Genomic DNA, 19,942 nt, shown 5'->3' with positions numbered 1-19,942 from the left:
GTCTTTGTAAAAAATCTGTGAAAGATTCTTTTGGGCCTTGTATAACCTTTGTAAATGACTCAGTTTTTTTTCCCTGGTTCCTTAACTCTGTCCCATGCATTCAAGGCTGCTGTTCGACATTAAATTAGGGTTTGGACATCACATAAACATTGTGTTTCTACTGAAGCATATTGACCTTCTCCAATAAGATGATCCTGGCAGACTTGTATTCCTTTATCCCTCCATTGTTTTTCTATGTTTTTAGCTTCATCCTTGAACCAAGTTAGCCACTGAAGCCTTTGACTGGGTTCAAGAACAGCTTGTGCCAGCTCCCGCCAGTCCTGTAGTACAATCCTATTATATGTTGACCAAGAGTTTAACATTTGCTTTACATATGGGGAATGCATGCCATAAGATACTATTGCCTCCTTAAACCTTCATAAATCTAACATTTCAATTGGAGCCCAAATATTTTGTGTAGTCATTTGATTAGGCAACTGCTGTACAGTTACTGGAAAAATTAAGGGTGACTGTGTGAAAACAGGCTTTCTTTCTGTAACCTTATGATCTAATCTTGAAACAACTTCACTGTTAATTTCTTCTGTCTGAATTTTTACAGGTTTAACAAGTTTTTCTAAAGCTGTCACCCTGGCACTTAAATTGACTATCTTTTTAAATAGTAAAATGAGGATAAGCATAGTAATAAACTGCATGATTTGATCAACATTAATCTTCTCATATAGTTGGTCCATTGTCAGACTGCCTAAAATTGCAAACAAAGCCCAATTTTCTTCCAATGTACACAGAAAACCCATTTTTTTTTAATGTGGAAAAAATTTGTCTTTTAAATAGTTTCCTTTAAAATATCTGATATGTTGAGTGACTTACCAAGTCTGCATAGAACAGTAGAAATCCGAGAGAATTTCAAAACAGCCACCTAGTGTCCGAGGTGTGAATCCAGAGAGAGAGAGAGAGAGAGAGAGAGGGAGTGCAAGTGTAGCCACAAGTTCTGCCTAAGAGCTTGAATCCAGCCACATGTTCCCACTTGAGCTGAGTAAAGGCTTGGCTCTGGCTTCCTTAAGCTCCAACCACGTGTGTTGGCTTTACAGGCAGGGGCCCTGTTCGGCAGGGCAGGCCTGAGTTGTTTGTAGCACTGGCTTTAAGCTAACCACTTGGGGCTACGGTCAGTCTGGCCTGAGGCCAAGCTGATCTGGGCCTGGGCTAGGGAGCCGGCTGCCCAGGCAGGAAACCGGACCTGCCGCGAAGCCAAGTCAAGCGGTTTTTAATGGATTCTTGTCACTTTGGGCGCCAAATATAGATGTAACCAACCATCTTATTAAATAAGAAACACAGAGCCGATTCAGAGAAGAAAGCCAAGAGGTCAGAGCTAAGAGTCTTACCCTTCCTGCTTCAGCGATCCTCTTCAGCCAAGAGAGCTCTCCGAAAAAGACCTACTTCCTGTGTGTTTGTCTTTATATAGTCTTTCTGTTCTGCCTTCTCATTGGTTGTAAACCCAAACACATGACTGCCTCGTCGCTGCCTGTCTGTAGAGACTTCCAGGTCTTCTATGGTTGGGATTGAGATTAAAGGCATGTGTCTCCAATGCTGGCTGTATCCTTGAACACACAGAGATCTACCTAGCTCTGTCTACCAAGTGCTGGGATTAAAGTCGTGCGCCACCACCACCCAGCTTTTGCTATGGCTCTAATAGCTCTGACCCCCAGGCAACTTTACTTATTAACATACAATTAAAATCACATTTCAGTACAAATAAAATACCACCATAATGCTGCTCTGATTGGTTGATAAATAAAATGCCATTTGGCCAGTAGCCACACAGGAAGTATAGGCAGAATAAGCAGACAAGGAGAATTCTGGGAAGGAAAAACAGAACTGAGAAGGAGATGCCAGCCCGCCATCTAGGGAGCAGCATGTAATGGCACACAGGTAAAGCCACAGAAAACATAGTGACATATAGATTACCAGAAATGGGCTGAGTTTAAGTGTAAGAGACAGTCAGTAGTTAGCCTGAGCTAATGGCTGAGCAGTTTCAATTAATATTAAGCCTCTGTGTGTTCATTTGGGTCTGAGCAGCTGAGAGACTCTGGGACCACGGGAGTCGGGTAGGACCAGGAAAACTTCAGCTACAGTCACCAGAGGTGGACTTTAAGAAAATAAACTTCATATCATTTTCAGTTCCCTCTTTGGTCTTCATGCTTACTTTTGAAGATGTCAGCTCTCAGCTTCCTGCTCCTACTGTTTGCTACCATGCTTCCCTGCTATGATGGGCTCTAATCCATCTGGTACTATGAACCTAAACAAACTCTTTCTTCTATAAGTTTCCTTGGCCATGGTGTTTATCACAGCAACAGAAAAGTAACTAACAGACAGGCCCTTGCTTTAAAGACTCCAACCTGATTTCACGTGCTTGTGAAACTTTTTTTTTTTTTTTTTTGGTCAGGCATTTTTGTTGCAGTTACAAGGTAAGTAATTAATACCACTAGTTTGTAGGAATGTTAAGAGCTTATACCTATCAGTTTGGCAATTTAGTCTCAGATAGTTCAAGAAAAATAGTTCCTAGAACAGACTTTTCTTTTACTTTGTTATTCTTTATAGGAGAAATAAACATAGGCGTTTGTTGACTTAAACAGCTTATTCCTACCTCTCATATAATCTTACTGGTTCTGTTTGTTTACTATGCCAGAATAATAGCGCACAGTGATTGAGAACATGGGCTCTGCACACAGAGCTCTTGGAAAAAGGGAAATGGTGGGGGAATGTTTTCCATTTTTTACTCATTTACTTTGTGTGCATCTTGCATGTGAGTTGTTGTCTCTGTCTCTGTCTCTCTGCCTGACTCTCCCTCCCCCACTCTCTGTGGGTGTGTGTGTTTATGTGGGTATACTTGTATCACAGTGGGCATGCAGAGATCAGAGGAAAACTCATGGCAACCAGTTCTCTTCTTACACCATATGGGTCCTGGGGATCAAACTCAAGTCCTCAGACTTGATGGCAAGCTCCTTTACCTACTGAGAGATCTCGTTGTTCCTAGGGAAGATTTACTGCTTCACTGGTATTGTTAGTAAGCCCATGATGTTCTGCGTTCTACACTCTAACTTCTCCAGTGCACAAACAATGTCCTAATATGAGCCCAGCCTCTTCTCTGCTGTCTACTGTGCTTGCCTTGTAAACACGAGGATGTGTTTGAATTACCAGGACCCACATAAAATCAGACAAGGTAGTACACACTTGGAATCCCAAATGCTCCTATGGTGAGATGGGAAGCAAAGACAGGAGAATGCCCAGAAACTTGAGGGCCAAGCATCCTGGCATTTACAATGATGAAAACCAGAGACTGTTTTTCAAACAAGATGGGAGGCAAGAGTTGACATCCGAAGATTTGGCTTCTAATCAAAACATCCTGGCTCACACTCTGGTGTCTTCACCTCTAAGTCTATGAGAGGTGTGTGAGGATGAGTGGGGAAGAGCTAAGTCAGCTCAGCCAAGACTAGTCTCACTCAGCCAAGAGCCAGGCCAGAGCACGTCCATCAATATCAGATATCTATCTAAACACTACACTAGTAACTGATTCTATGACCTTGTCACTGCTGTTTAATGGACATTTCCCAGTTGGTATTATCTGATAATAATAGATATAGCTGGACCAACATTCTATTTCTGTGAGTTAGCATCCATTGCCAATACTTCTCCCTTAATTTTCCTCTTCAGATTCTTCCTAAATAATGGTGGGGAGATAGTCAATGCTTACTGTTTATAAAAGTTTTCAGAGACCTGGGAGATAGGTTCATTATAATTGTAAAGGCAAGACAATTGGAGAGAAATTATGACCTGAGTTTTATCCACAGATCCCACATTGGAAGATGAAATGACTCCTAATGGTTCTGGTGTGTGTGTGTGTGTGTGTGTACGCACACACACAACAATTCTAAGTGTTACAGCTCTGAAGGGAAAGGTATCCTGGCTGTCAAAAGCTAGGGTATGCCTACATCTCTGAAGAGAAAGGTTTCCTGGCTGTTGGAAGCCAGGCTGTACCTATAGCTCTGTTCTAGTGCGGGATGGTTTCCTAGCAGGAATGTAGCAATCCTGTTCTCTCCAAGAGAGCTGTTACAGCTCAGCTCTGTTCCCCTCTTCAAATGGGGTTTCCCTGCAGAGATGTAGCAATTCTGCTCCTGCAAAAATTGTTACTTCTCTGCTCCTCTCCACTCAAGTGAAAGAAAGTCTTTACCCAAAACTCATTCAAGAGATTTATTGGGAGGGAGGAATCCAGGAGAGCGGCTGCCTCTCTCATGTCCTGTGGTCACTTTTATCAAGATGGGAGTGAGGTCACATGGTAAAGTCCATCCTTTCCACCCCTAGCAAAGATGGTTGACAGCCACGTGGCTACCTCCATCCCAGTGGGGGGAAAGCAGCTCAGGTAGCAGCAAGCTACATGTTCCCTTTAAGATTAACTATGTATAGATGTTTAACTATCAATCCTGGTGTTAGATTCTTTTGTTACAGATTTTATAGGGTTTTAACTATACCAAGTATTCTTACACATCTTGAGGTACAGAAAGTTTTCACATTAGTTTTATAAATCTTGAGATAAGATTTATACCTTAGCAAAATTTTTAGAGTTAAACTAGAACCAAAAGAGTATGAGATGAGTAGCAATAGTCCCCAGTGGGAATAGTCTGTCCCTTTGTTTTGTTTTGCTGTCCTTTCTGTGTCACACAGCAGATGGCTCTCCTGATGTAGGACAAAGGTTTTGGAAGAAACCTTTAAACAAGCATGCTTGGGTCTAGAGGAGAGGGAGCCATACCCTAACTCTAGAGCCAGATTTTAAATTCAAGTGGGACGGCATGAAACAACAGTCTAATGCCACTCATACCTAAAAGACACTTGAATCCTTATAGAACTGAATCTCGTAAGCTGAGAACAAATGCTGTGGGCCACAGAGAAGGCTTAGGGATAGGAAATTTTTGAGTCCTGGTTACAGACAGAGGATGATCCAGGAGTGATCCGAGAGAAGCACCAAGCAGTGAAGAGTGTGTACAGGGTGTGTGCATGCTGCAGCTGGCCTACTCCTTTGCTTTCTCCCCCTGCTGCTAGGTCTCGCTCCTGGCGACCACTTTGCAACCAACTTACGGATCCATCTGCAGTAACTTAAAAGACAGGGCATTTACAGTGTGTGTGTGTGTGTGTGTGTGTGTGTGTGTGTGTGTGTCTGTCTGTCTGTCTGTCTGTCTTTCTGTCTACATGGGAGACTAGACAAAAACAAACGGCTTGGAGCAGAGAAATAGGGAATGGGGAATCTCTTTCCATTTCCCCCATCGTTCAAAGTTTTTTTTCTTTCCTTTTAGATTTACTTATTTATTATGTATACAGTTGTTCTGCCTACATGCCAGAAGAGGGCACCAGATCTCATTATAGATGGTTGTGAGCCACCATGTGGTTGCTGGGAATTGAACTCAGGACCTTTAGAAGGGCAGTCAGTGTTCTTACCCTCTGAGCCATCTCTCCAGCCGCTGTTCAAAGTATTTGTAAAGGTCCCAAATAATATTAGGATCTAAAGTGCCATTAGGTGGCCCCTTGGATTGATTATCTAAGGGGTACTGAAGCCAAATTTGATTGCAAAAATGAATAAATTTAGGGCCCTTCAGATCAGGTGTCAGATAGAGAAGCTGGAGGTTTTCTAAGAGGCATCTCAAGGGAGATTGAGAGAATGCTGAAGACAGTCTCATGGATGAGAGAGAAGGAAAATGTCACTGCAGTTTGTAGTTGTGGGTGTCCCCAGGACCAAGGGAGGACCAAAAGAGGACCAAGACATTCAGTGGGTCATCACCACACTCAATGGGAGTCAGGGGCTTAGCCTGGCTAAGCCAGCAGAGAGTCTTGGTGCCTGGTACCAGGGCTTTCATAGAGGTGAAAAGGTGAAAACAAACACTGAGCTCTAGGAGGAGGGGTCTCATCCACAGGAAAGAGTTGGATAATGGGGTCACAAAAGCTACAAGGGGCTAAAGGAGCTGTGGGATTACTGGCAGCTCCAGGGAAGGTGGGAGAAGAGGACAGCAAGGGGCGCAATAGCCTGGTTTGGCCTAAGAAAACTGCAGGATTGCAGCTCTAAGAGGGATGGGAGGATCAGGTGAAGAGGGCCAGCCATAGCCTTAAAGACCATGGCTGGGGGTACCTCCGCCTCCAAGAGTATCAGAGGGGTGCTGGATCCCAGACTTGGAGAAAAATCTACACTGACCAAAGGGGAAACCTACCTAGTTACTGCTGGTGGCTGGAGTGCTGAGCGATCAGTGAGCCAGAAGGTGAGTCTGTGGCGGGTGGACTGGAGATGAGGGATTGGGTCCCAGTGCAGTTTAGACTGCAGGCACTAGGAGAGACTATCTGAGACAAGGAACCAAATGTAAGCATTACAGCTCAGAATGAAAGGTATCCTGGCAGCCAGGAACTAAGGAATATCACAAAGTCACACTGAACAACCAACCTCACACAAGAGATTTATTGGGAGGGGAAAAAAAAACCCAAGAGAGTGGTTGCCTCTGCTGGGGGTGGGGGGGAGAAACAGTAGCAAACTGAACAGGATAGAAGGTTTATATAGAGTTCCTTGGGAAGAGGGTGGATCTTTTCAGGGTGGAGATTTGCGAGATTTCATGTCCAGAGTTTGGGCTCTTTACTCTGTAGAATGGAGGCAGGGTTCAGCATTTAGGGCAATTAGAGTATTCTGTGGGTGGAACCTGACAGTTAGAGGTCCTAAGACCCCCACCAGGAGTGCTCCTGTAATCTCTGCTCAGGTTCCAGGCCACTGGCTGACAAAGTCATATCATACATAGGCCACCACACAGCTAAATGAGTGGATGCTTCTGCATCTTTAAAGTGATGAAGGGAACAGGATTATATCACTGACCTCTCACCCTATTACATCCTGTGATGGTCTCTCTTTGCATAAAGACCATAGTCAAGTGCTGTAATCACCCATGCTTTTCAAGAAACAGTGGTCAAGACAGAAACAGCACAGAATGACTCCTTCAACTCTTGTGGGATGAAACTAGCAATAATAACAGAGAGAAAATTTGGAAATTCATAAGTGTTTGGAAATTGATATACTCCAAAATATAATTTTCAGTGCATCAAAGAAGGATTCAATTAACTGTTAAAGTGAATTCTACAGCTTATGGGTTATATCTCATTAAAGCTACAGCTTAAAAAAGAAAATCCACACACTGATCCACAGGAAAAAATGGATGTGAGACATCCAGCATTAAGATCTTCGTGACTCCCAAACTGATGGTAAGGCCCTGTTGCTGAAGACAACACCTATATATCCCACTGAACATAGAGAAGTCAAACTGGTGCCTAACTAGAGCCCTTACCCCTACTAACCAGTGTTCATGGTACTGGAAGGTATCCTGTATGCCACCAGAGAAGAAGGGTAAACATCAGTTCAGCTACAAACCCTTTGCTCTACAGTGTTGACTTGTCTGCATGATGCACTGATGGAGTAGTGGCACAAGCATTGCGAGAGTAACCAAACACTATCTGATTGGATTTGAGGCCCACTCCATGAGATGGAACTATTGGTGAAATTATTAAGGCCACTCCACATAGTTAAAAGGGAAGTTTATTTAGTAGCGTAACTTACAAGTGAAGGGATAGGTAGGTTGCAGGGTCTGGGAAAGGTGTGTTGCAGTCGGCGGTGTTCTCTGGAGAACTCTGCTCGGTCTACCTCCAGCGTCCAGGGTCCAGGAAACAAGAGAGCCGGCGCATCTGGATCTCAGGTCTACAGGGTCCTCTCTTGGCCCTGCCTTGTAGGCATGACAGTTACCGAAGCCTCAGTGGAGGTTGGAACTTCCAGATCAAGGTTGGAATGGCTACCCACTACATGGAACCCAGGCCTGACACTGTTTGGGTGGCCAAGAATCTGAGACTAGATAGGCCATAGACCTCGGGGAAAACCAAATACTATTGTTCTCTTAAAGGAGCACAGCAATAAAATGTCTCCTAACAACATTCTGCCGTGCTCATAGATCAATGTCTCACTCAGCTATCATTAGAGAAGCTTTCTCCTGCAGCCAATGGGAACTAATACAGAGATGTACAACTGGACAGTGTGTGGAAAGTGAGAGATCTTGGAACACTCAGTCCTAAATGAGATGTCTTTATCAACTCCCTCAACCTCAGGGCACAGGTAATTACGTGGAAGAGGAGGCTGAAAGATTGTAATAGCCAGTGAGGATGGATGATAGCAAGGAAACACTGTCTTCCAGACACAACAGGATTGATGCACAAATGAACTCACAGAGGCTGTGGCAGCACACCCAGGGTCTAAGCCAAATAGAGCCCAGTGCTGAGATGGGGAAGTGGACACACACATCCCTAACCAAGAAGATAGCTCCAGTTGACAACCGCTCACAAAGGAAAAATTAGTTTCTCTAAGGAGTCTCATTGGGCATACAAACTACACTTTAGGGCAGGCTCCATGCCCGGCAGTAGATGGCCAATGTAAAGTGAACTCAATGGTATTTTTGGAGTTGTTTTTTTTTTTAATTTTATATTTCTTTGTCTTGGCATTTCTTTTAAACCTTACTGGTCTTTTACTTGTTTATTATGGTTTCTGATTTTGAGTTTTTACGTTTTGTGTGTGTGTGTGTGTGTGTGTGTGTGTGTGTGTGTGTGGTCTGTGACCATATGAGAACACAAAACCCACAAATACTCCTGGAAACAAACATGAAGAATCTATCCAAAGTAGACTTGGGAGAATCCCACAGTTAAAGTGATTGTTTGTCCCAGTGTGCCCAGGACTGTCTCTCTTTACACTTGTGATTCCTCCATAATTAAAAACTATCATCATGTATGCCACAAATGGTATTGATTGTCTGTCTCTATGAATTTGTCTGTTCAGGACACTTTCATACTTTATCAGAGAAGTTTTTCCTGCAGTGGGCAGCAGTCAATGGAGGATGAAGAACTGGTCAAAGTGCTAAGAAACAGAGACCAAGTGTTCAACCTTCCTTGGTCCTGTGGAAAGGGAGGCTGGAAGAATCTAGGAGCCAAGGGAATGCTGAGAAATGCTGTTTTCTGAATGTGACAGGGCTATCACAGTTATGAGCTCACAGCTATGTTTATCTGCCAAAGATCAAACCACTCAAAATTCTGGCACAGATGGGGTGGCTTGTCTCTAGACCTCCTTCCACATGGAGGAGCTGCTGGCAGTTGATGTTTTCTAGGGGACATCTTTTGAAGTGGTCACTGTGAGGACTCCATGCTCCAGTAGATGGCTCCACATGCATTCATTTATGGGCATCACTAAATGGAGTTATTGGGGCATTAACAAAAATAAGATATGAAGTTGGCTGGAAGACATGTTGGAGAGGTATGGAGGAGCTGGAAGGGAGAAATAGGGGGTTATAGATGATTGGATTTCATCATGTTCATGTACTAAATTCCCTAAACCAAAAATAAATTTTAAAGAGAAGTTTTTGTCTGTGGTGATTGGCTCCATTGCTGTGGGCATGTGGTCAGTCTGAATAAAGCATCATGACAGGGAGTATACGGTTGAGAAAAACCATTTACTCAATGGTAACTGGGAAGGAGATGAGGAGAGGAAGTGGAAAACTGAGGAACTTAGAGGATCTGATGAGAGAAAATACACCCTTCAAAGTCAGGACCCCAACTGTAAAAATTCTGGCAGGCTTTTCTAAACCACCTCTCAGAGACTGCTCTGTGCCCATGGTATAATCAGACACCCATCACAAAGCAGGAGAATATTTTCTTTGACAATCCTTTCCCCAACACTAGAGCTGGAATCATTTTTATTGCATTTTATTTTGAAGTCCTGGGTGTCCTGTGTGTTGTCTGTGGTTGTAGGGCTCTGCCCCCCCAATTTGGGTAGCTGTTGCCTGCTTGCCGACCTTGACCAGATGTTCTCCCTATGCTGATTCCCTGTGGGTTTCCTTCTTACTGAATGCTCACCAAGGTTCTTTGTTTGTGTATCCTGCATTTTTTGTAAACAGCTTAGATGCAAGAATGTAGAACATTAGGTAGCGAACTTTTGCCCTCCGGGGTTCCTCCATTGCGCTGTAAGCCTGTATTTAAGGTTTCCTCCCTCTTTCAATTAAAGGCATTCGGCATTCTGCTGGGGCAAATGACCTGCTGTCTTTTGTCTCTGTTTTTTTAATCCACAGCCCCTAGCTCAGGGCTCAGACATGGTGAACGGGTGGTGGTAGCATGGGTGCTACTGCAACATGTGGTGGTGACACCTTTCATAGATTACTGGCCAAAGTATCTGTGGTCCATCTGTCCTTTCAGGTTACTATTCTCTTTAGTCATTCCATGTATGTTGATCTTGGATGTGAAGTCTTTTCAAAGACAAGGATGCTTTTTAGTTAGGAATTTGGCTAATTTGGGGACTGGAAAGATGGCTCAATGTAACATGCTTGCAGAGCAAGATAAGGGCTGCCATTCAGATCCACTGCACACATATGAGGCAGATATGGTAGCCTGCTTGAATTCCTGTGCATGGGAGATGGAGAGAAAGGAACCCCAGAGCAAACTGGCTAGTTCAAGTGCCAGGGTTGGTAAGTTCCAGGCGCAAGTGAGAGACCCTGCCTCAATACATAAGATAGAAACTAATTGAGAAAAACATTGGAAATCTGTCTCTGGCCTAAACATATATATATATATACACATAATATATACCCACACTTGTGAGTGCACACACACACGTATAACACACACACACACACACACACACACACACACACACACACACCTACCCTTTTTTCAATAAAAATAATAATATGGCTAACTTTTTCTCCACTTGGACTCTCTCATAGGATGCATCAGAAGGAATATAAATGGATACTGGTTGGTGTAGTCATCAGCTCCATACAGATCAGCCTGAATGTGTTGATAAGGTGATTGAGGTCTGGTTAACCCTTCTCCTTTTGTTAATAACTAAGGGTCATGAAGTGGTCACCAAAAGTTCACAGGAAAAGGACAAGCAGATGACCAACTTCAACCAGAGTTTCAGATCCCCAACTCTTTCAAAGTACTCTACTGGGAAACATCGACAAAGCTGAGAATAATATCCAAGCTTATGATCTCACCATGCAAACACTCATGAAAATCTATAATGCTCCTTGAAAGCATGAAAATTGATAATGCTTTTTGGATGTAGAGAGAAAAATAGAATTTTGCACTGGACATAATGAAAGTTGTTCAGGGGATAAAGTAGTGCAGTTCTGTTTGATGAGATTGGTGAAGAAGGACTCTTCCAGATCAAATTTTGACTAAAGTGGATTTGTTATTGTTATTTTATCTTTTTCATCTCTCTCTCATATATATATATATATATATATATATATATATATATATACACACACACATATATACTCTCTTTCTATATATAAACTCTATCTATCTATCTATCTATCAACTAAAATACAACTACATAGTTTCTCTTCTCTTGCTCCTTCCAAATTCAAGGCCTCATCATCTTTAGTCATTGTTGCTACAAATACATATACATATAAATGAATCAACATATAAATGCAATCACTGAATTCCTTTAGTGTGGCCTGCATGGGTATGTTTCTATGAATTGCAGGTGATTGAGCATATATACTGTTTGTTTTTCTGGGTCTAAGTTATCTCACTCAACCTAGTATTTTCTAGTTCCACGTTTTTACTTGCGAATTTCCTTTTTCTTTATAGCTGAATAGTATTCCATTGTACCACATTTCCATTATCCACATATATTGACTCAAAGTATAAATAAAATATATATTTTAAAAATTAGAATTGCTGTGGTAAACTAACAGTCAGAATATCACATTCCCTCACTAAGGTCAATGTAGGAAGCAGTGAGATTCAAGACTGCAGCAGCAAATTTGGTTGAGAGTCAGATTCTTGTCGGTGATTCCTCCCCCAGAACATCCCACATTGTGACTTCTAGAACTGATATTTGGTCTCATCTTATCAGGGACAAATCAAGAGTCAAATAATGCCACTGTTGTATGGAAATCCCAACCAAAGTACACAAAGTACAAGAAAACAAGGAGAGATTACTGTGTCCTAACTTTTGATGACTTAATGAGCTTGCCCAAATTCAAATACCCTTTATACATTTAAAGTATAAAATCAGGGCAAGGGAGAAGTCTTGCTCACATGGCTGTGAGGACCTGAGTTGGAACTCCCAGAATCTAGACCAGAAAGTCACACATGTAACTCCAGTGATGGGAAGGCATAGACAGGAGGATCCCTGGGACTTTCTGGCTAGTCAGTATAGCCAAATCATCAGGCTCCAGATTCAGTGAGAGGCCCTATCTGAAAAAGTGAGGTGGAGAGTGATTGAGTAAGACACATACACACACACACATACACACACACACATACACACACAGCAAACATACAAACATACACATAAAACGTAAAACATGAAACTCTTTTTGGACTAACACAGTTTATTCTGAAAACTTAATTTGCTTAAGAGGATCTTGCAATAGGGGAAATATGACCTTCGCTTGTCCTACCCACCTATTGGTTATAGTCTACCTGGGTAGGATAGCCTAGTCATTTCTTGAGACTAAAACCCAGCCAGCACTATGGACAATCCAGTGCAAAGTCTTAGCCTTCAAAGGACCATAAAGGGAGGCATAGTTTTTCTGAACTGTGTTCTATTTTCTAATGATAGTTTTAAATATGAAGAGATGTATACAGTGACTAGCTGCAGAGGTAAAGGCAGACATTATGTACTGGAAATACATCCTGAAAGCCTCAGCACTCTCATCCTCATACACATTTATTGAATCATTTACTGCATGTCTTAACAACTTTCTATAAATACTTAGAGTACACAGATGAATCACAGCCAGACAGAGGACAGAGGTGAGTTACAGCTGGAAGCTATTCTGGTTTCAGTCTGAGACAAGGTGATATTTATATCACACTTAATTAAAATTAGTCACACAGGTGTTTGAAACACATAGGCTTAATATCGATGTACTTACCCTTTTCTGTGTCCCTAAAGAGTCAAAGTTCAATTGTAGATAACAGCAAAGAAAGTATTAGACTTAGAAATAAATACAATCTTGCTATTGATCTGATACCAGCTTTAGTGCAAAAGTTTGGGCTCTGAGAATCCCAACAGCATAGGCTGAACCAACCATCTGTATGTGATAATTAAAGAGATGATTAGAGGCAAAGGACAAAGAGGGGAGGTTTGATCAAGGAAGCTATGATGAAAAAACAGACAAAGGGGTTCATTGACAAGTCTGTTAACAGTAGCTTTGAGATCATATGAATGTGTTGTTCACATGTGTGTGTGTGTGGGTGCCCTTACCTTTGTGAATGCATGTAGGTTACAGGTCAACACCAGGTGTCTTCAGCTATGGCTCTCCACCTTAGTCTTTGAGGCAGGGTCTCTCACCAATTGGCTACACTGGCTAAACAGCAAGCCCAGGGATTCTCCTGTCTCTTTTTACATGGGTGCTGGGGAAGTGATTCATGTCTTCATCCTTTCACAGCAAACACTTTACTCAGTGAATCATCTCCTCTGCTCCTGGGCCTTGAGATTTTATAGAAAGAAAATCAAAGGATGATGGGTTTAGGGGATTGTGCTGGCTAGTTTTTAATGACAACTTGACACAAGCTAGGATCATCTGGAAAGAAGGGACCTTAATGGAGAACACTGCTGCCAAAGGATTGGCCTGTAGGCAAGCCTGTAGTACATTTTCTTAATGAGTGATGTGGGAGCATCCAACTCACTTTGAGTGGTGTTACCTCTGGGAAGGTGGTTCTGAGTTGTATAAGAAAGGCTGAGCAAGCCATGAGGAGCAGGAAAGTAAGCAGTGTTCCTCCACGGCCTCTGCTCCATTTCCTGCCTCTGGATTCCTGCCTTGTATTCTTGTTCTGACTTCTTTGGATGGTGGAAATACTCTAAGCTGTGAGATGAAACTCCTCCCCAAGTTGCATTTGCTCATTGTGCTTTATCACAAGCAATAGAAACCCTAAGGCGGATATGCATGATAGGCAGAAGGGTAATCTTGGCCAAACCAGTGATGTAAATAATCCTATTTTAGTTCTGCAGGGGCTCTAGAAAAGCTGTTGTTGTCGTCATCATTTGCATTCCCAAGAGATGATTGCTCCTACTCTGAGATACAGCCTCACCATCAGAGATTCTCTCTCTCTCTCTCTCTCTCTCTCTCTCTCTCTCTCTCTCATGTGTTTGCATCTGTGATCTGTCCTGTAGATTTCATTGCTGTTTGAATGTAGCTTTGTTATTTCATGCTTATCAACCCATCACATCCTTCTTATATTCCAAGGTAAATGCATGGGAGAGTAACTCAGAAGGAAAAAGTTAAAAGGCACAAACTGGACAAAATGGAGTTGGTTAGGCCAGTACCCAGTGCTCTCCCTTAGATCCTTCTGATCCTTGCATCTGGTGACATAAGCATTGCAATCAGCATGCTATTGCTTCTCATTTAAATTGATACCTTCTGTGCTATGTGACCCATGGGAAGCATTGACTTCCACTGGCTGAGTGAATTGCCTTCAGTATGGCAGGGGAAGCATTACTCTGAACAATCTGCATGTTACATCCAAATCCCAGAAGTTACAATCTTTTAAATATTTTTTTTTTACCTCTGTATGCATGCATGTTGTGTGCACCAATGCATGTGTGGTGACACACATGTTGGTAAGAGCATGTACACATGTGTTCAGGGTGCTTGTGGAAGTTCAAAGTTGACAAAGTCTCCCTCAGTCCCTCTGCACTTTAGTGAGGCATAGAGATCACCAAATGAACGGTCTAGCCAGTCAGTTTGCCCAGGGGATTCCCTGTCCATGCCTCTCTAGTGTTGGGATTATGGGTGGCCATCATGCCTGCTCATCTTCTAATTTCATTTTGGGGCTCTGAATTCTGGCTCTTAAGTTTGCACAGTGAGTGCTTTGTCCACACAGCCTTGTCCTCGTCCCATACATCCCAACTGTGCAAAAATATCCAAATAAGAGCAGGATGGTTATCTCACGAATACAACCGTCCAGTTCTTCTGTGAGGTAACAGCTTAGCGGGGCATGCTAGTGAAGGATGATAAACTCAGCACTTGGAAGGCAGTATCAGGGATTCCAGGATATCCACTGCCATCTAGTGAGCTTGAGGCCAGCCTGGGGTATATGTGGGTATATGTGGCACTGTTTTAAAAACAACCAACTCGCCAACCCAACCCAAAAGTGAAACAAACAAAAACACACACATACACACATAAATACTCTTGCTTTTGTCTATTTTGGGAAATGATTTTTGAACTTTGGTGGATAGAGGAGAAAGAGCATTTTGATGATTTCACAGAGACCCCCATACATGAAGACAATCAATGCCATCTTGATTTCTACATTTTCTTCACCAAATCAATTGGCTTCTGGCATCACGGGACACAGACTCCTAATGTGCTTCATATCATGCTCCACTTATGGTTTCATCTCTTGATACAGCCCTTAGAATGATGGGTTTTTCTGGCTGAAAAAATCCTTTCTTTTTCAGTTTTAAAGGGATCTGCAACAGTTACACAAACACAGTGAGAGCCAAGCAACGAAGCATCACCAAGCACAGAAGCAAGGAAGAGATTCATCAAGGACAAATTTGCTTTATGTGCACATGAAAATGACCTTTTCCCCAGTTGTTATTCCATAGGAACCAAGATTTTAAATACTTGGGGTCTGGGGATAAAACTCTGGTCTTCATGCTTATAATGCAGGCATTCTTGTGAATGAACCACTCTTCAGCCTCTGCATTTAGAATATATACATATACATACATATATATAGTCTATATATAGAGAAAAAATATAAATATATTTATATTTAAAGCAAAAGATACAGTGTCCCAAAGTGGAGGCTGTAAACCTCAACAGTTATCACAAAAGAAATTACTTGGCTCATGGAGTAAATTAAAAAGTGAGCAAGCATATACTTCTCTGCATATAAATGGCCCAAATTAAAAAAAAAAAAACCAAGCTGTATGTAACTTAGTGAGGAAGCACACTGACCTGAGTTTGCTCACAAGGTTGGAAGGAGAAATTCTGCAGGACTCTGACAAGAGCGACTTTCACATTCAGGAGCGCAAACCTCATGCCAATGCAGTTCCTGGGTCCACTCCCAAAGGGCTGGTATGTGTAAGGATTGATTCTGTCCTGGTTCTTCTTGCTGAACCTGGTCCCATAGGAGTAGATGAAGACAAGTTAACAAATCATAAAACCCCACAACAGTTCCTGTTTGATATTTCTTAGATAACCACAAGCAATAGTAGGCAGGGTGCTTGCCTGGGCTGCTTGTCAAAATTCTGCTGGGGCTTTTAAAGGTTATTTTTGACAGCTTCTTAGTTGTATACAATACACTGTGATCCCACTTCTTTCATTCCATTCTTCCCAACTAGTCCCCTCCTACTTTCCTGCCTCTTTGTGTGTGTGTGTGTGTGTGTGTGTGTGTGTGTGTGTGTGTGTGTGTATGCTTGCATGTGTGCACATGTGCAAGTCTTTTATAGGAAGTCATGGATGCTGTGTGTTTAATTCTATAGCACACCTCCCCACCCTCTAGCCACCACAATCTGTCCTCCTTGTCTTCCATGATGTTTCTTAGGCATTGGAGTGAGTGATATACTGTAGAAATTGTAGGCTACAGGCCTCTCCCTTTGTCTTTACCATGGAGAAGCTTTAAGTCACGTTGAGATGATGTCAATGCTGTTCAAAAGAACATTTATTTATTATTTAATTTTTGAGATAAGGTCTCACTATGTGGCTAGTCTGAAACTATGTAGCCCAGGCTGGCCTCAAACTCACAGAGATCCACCTGCCTCTGCCTCCTGAGTGCTGGGATTGAAGGTGTGCGTCACCACACCCAGTTTAAGAAAATTTATCTTGAAACAAGAGGGGTGCATTTGGCCCAGTGATGTGCGCATATTCTGACACAAAAGAAATGAGACCAGTAGAACGAAAGCATGTTCTTGCCTCTACTAACACTTCTGGTCACGTGTTCTTTGGGCTCCGAGGATAACACACCTGCCACTATTGAAAGTTGTTTGTTTTCCATTTGCACTCTATAGTTCTCTCCACTCCTCTCAATTCTTCTGTTTTTGACCACCTTCCTTGTGTTTCTTTTCTTTTTGCTAATGTCCTTCCCCTCACCCTCCCTCCCTTCATTCCTTTCCTCCTCCATTTCTTCCTCCCTCTTTCTCTCTACCTCCCTACATCTCCTTTCTTTTGTTTGTTTCTCTTTATTCTCCTCCATCCATCACTCCCTCCCTCCCTTCCATCTCTTCTTTTCCTCTTCCTACTTCCTTTCCTTCCTTGTTGAGTATTTAAGTCGATATCTTACAAAATACCCAAAATCACTCCAGTGTCATATCATCAAAGTTTTTCTTTATATGTTTCCTTGGGTATAAAATTCCAGAAGAGTAGTCACATTTTATTTAAATTTGATATCATTTAAATATTTGAGAAGAATAGTGATTTTAAGGTGGGTGATAATTGTAATGTGGTTATGTATTTCAAACCATAATTTATATTTTGAAGAAAATTCTGAAGTATTTATGAGTTGTATGTTATATATACATAATACACACACACACACACACACACACATACACACACACACACCACATGACAGTTGAGAGAGAGAGTTTTTGAAGACATGTGTGGAGCAGCTGACATGGGTGAATGGTTGATAGACACACAGAGATCCATTTAGAGTGCTAAGTATATAATTTTTATATATTACTCTGTATATAATCTTTATATATTATTCTTGGGCACTTGTCAAACATTCTCTCTAGTGGACATATATTAATATTTGGATTTTATCAGTTTTTAGAGTAGTCTTTATACAAATAGGCATGTGTTTCACTATTAAAAAATTCAACATAAATAAAAATCAGTGGTTTGTGCTCCTATAATCATAACACTACAGATGGAATTGCTGAGGCTGGAGGGAACACAGAAGTCATATGGAATGGACCAACCTCGATTGACTCCCTCAGTAAATATGGTGGCAACAGGCATGCCACAGCCGCTAAGGCATATATTCTGACAGCAGAAAGTCCACAGTTAGGGGTCAGTACATATCTGGATCATAGCTCCTCTGACTGGCTAGCCTCATTGCTAAGACCTCCATTCTCTGTTTTGGTTACCAACAGGAGATCAAGAAAATAGTATTTTTAGACTTAAAATTTAAGTGAAGTCTGGCTGTGGTTTCAAAATTTCCAGAAGAATCTGCTTGAGGCATCTCCAAAGAAGGATGTCTCAGGCTTCTAGACAAGAAGGTGACTTGGCCTTGAAGAGTCATTAGTATAAGGGAGTTGTCTAGGATGACAGCTAGAGACAGGACAGTGAGGACCCACGGGCTCCTCTATCTTCAGCAGGGATGCTCTAAGCTTAATGGAGGAGGGCCTCCAGGCCCATAGTGACACCATTACAGTCATAATAGAAGATCCAGGAGGCAAAGTCTAGTCAAATGGGAGATGTAGATGCTCTCTAAAGATGATGGGGACAGTGAATGGGAATGGCAAGGAAAGCCTGAGGTGAATGAAAAGCATAATTCATAAAATAAGATAGTGCTGAGGAAATTATGGCAGATGTTATACTTTCCTAAAAATTTACACAGACACACAGATAGGCAGGCAGGCAGGCAGGCAGAGAGAGACACACAGATGACTGTTGTTACTACAAATATGTCTTCAATACCAAGAAACACACCATGCTTGGACTAGTCCAGTTCTGGGTAGTTTCTCTTTCCCATATCTCTGTACCTTTCAGGGCGGAACTCCTCAGGCTCTGGCCAGCACTTTGGGTCTCTGTGAAGAGCAAAGGTTGGTACAACCACCACAGTACCTTTGGGAATGAGCATCCCATTGATTTCAACATCTTTCTTACAAACTCTCTCGAGTCTTCCACCAACTGGATATAATCTGAGAGTTTCATTCACCACCATGTCCAGATACTCCATCTCTACTAGGGCATCATAGGTGACAGTTGCCTGAGGAAGGGGAAGGGAGAGTGAGGTGGAGGTGATGAGGGAAAGGGAGAGAGATTCATAAATTAATATTTTGAATTAATTTTCATCTACAGAGTACTACTGAGGTGTTTGGAACTCCACAGAATAACTCCTATTTGATAAAGAACCTTAGCATTTTTTTTTGACATAGGGTTTCTCTGTGTAACAGCCCTGGCTGTCCTGGAACTCTCTCTGTAGACAAGGCTGGCTTTAAACTCACGGAGATTCCCCCATGCTCTGCTTCCTGAGTGTTGCTGGGATTAAAGGCATGCACCACCACCACTCGGCTACAAAGCATTTTAATATCTCACATTTCTCAACCTGTTCGATAGCCCATTGAGAAGTAATCCTTTAGGATAATGCCAAACCAAGGGCCTTGAATCCTCAGCATTACCATGTACTACTTTTTTTTATTTCTTATGTCAGGAACCATAACTAATAGATTATGACAGTTACATTCAATAACAATATGCCACAGTTAGTGTTACCTTTCACACATATGCATGAAATTCTACAAAATACAGATGATAGCAAATCTCTATTTTAAAAAACTTTATTTTTATTTATGTGCATGTACCTCTGTAGAGGTTTGTGCATGTGAGTTCATGTGCTCTAGGGGCCAGAAGAGGATACCAGAGCCCCTAGAACTGTAGCTACGCATGGTTGTGAGCCTCCTGGTGTGGGTGTTAGGAACTGAACTCAGGTCCTCTGAAAGAGCAGTCACAGCCCTTAACTGATGAACCATCTTTACAGCCTTTAAGCAAATCCCTATTTTTATTTAGTTATAAATATCTTGCATGGTCATTCTTTCGATTATGTAAAAGATTTAGAAACATTAGATCAGATAATCTTTGATAGCTACTATTGCTCATCAAAGAAGCTCCTCTTTACATCAAATGGATATCATCAC

At 42.0% G+C, this 19,942-nt stretch overlaps 1 pseudogene; it reads right to left on the bottom strand.

Moving 5' to 3' along the window:
- Positions 1-15,300: 15,300 nt before the first annotated feature.
- The window catches only part of LOC131901579 (cytochrome P450 3A9-like), a 30,274-nt pseudogene continuing 25,632 nt past the window's right edge, over positions 15,301-19,942 (bottom strand).

Source organism: Peromyscus eremicus, unplaced genomic scaffold (genome assembly GCF_949786415.1).
Source record: "Peromyscus eremicus unplaced genomic scaffold, PerEre_H2_v1 PerEre#2#unplaced_113, whole genome shotgun sequence".
NCBI lineage: Eukaryota > Metazoa > Chordata > Mammalia > Rodentia > Cricetidae > Peromyscus > Peromyscus eremicus.
This window is presented reverse-complemented; position numbering and strand designations above follow the sequence as displayed.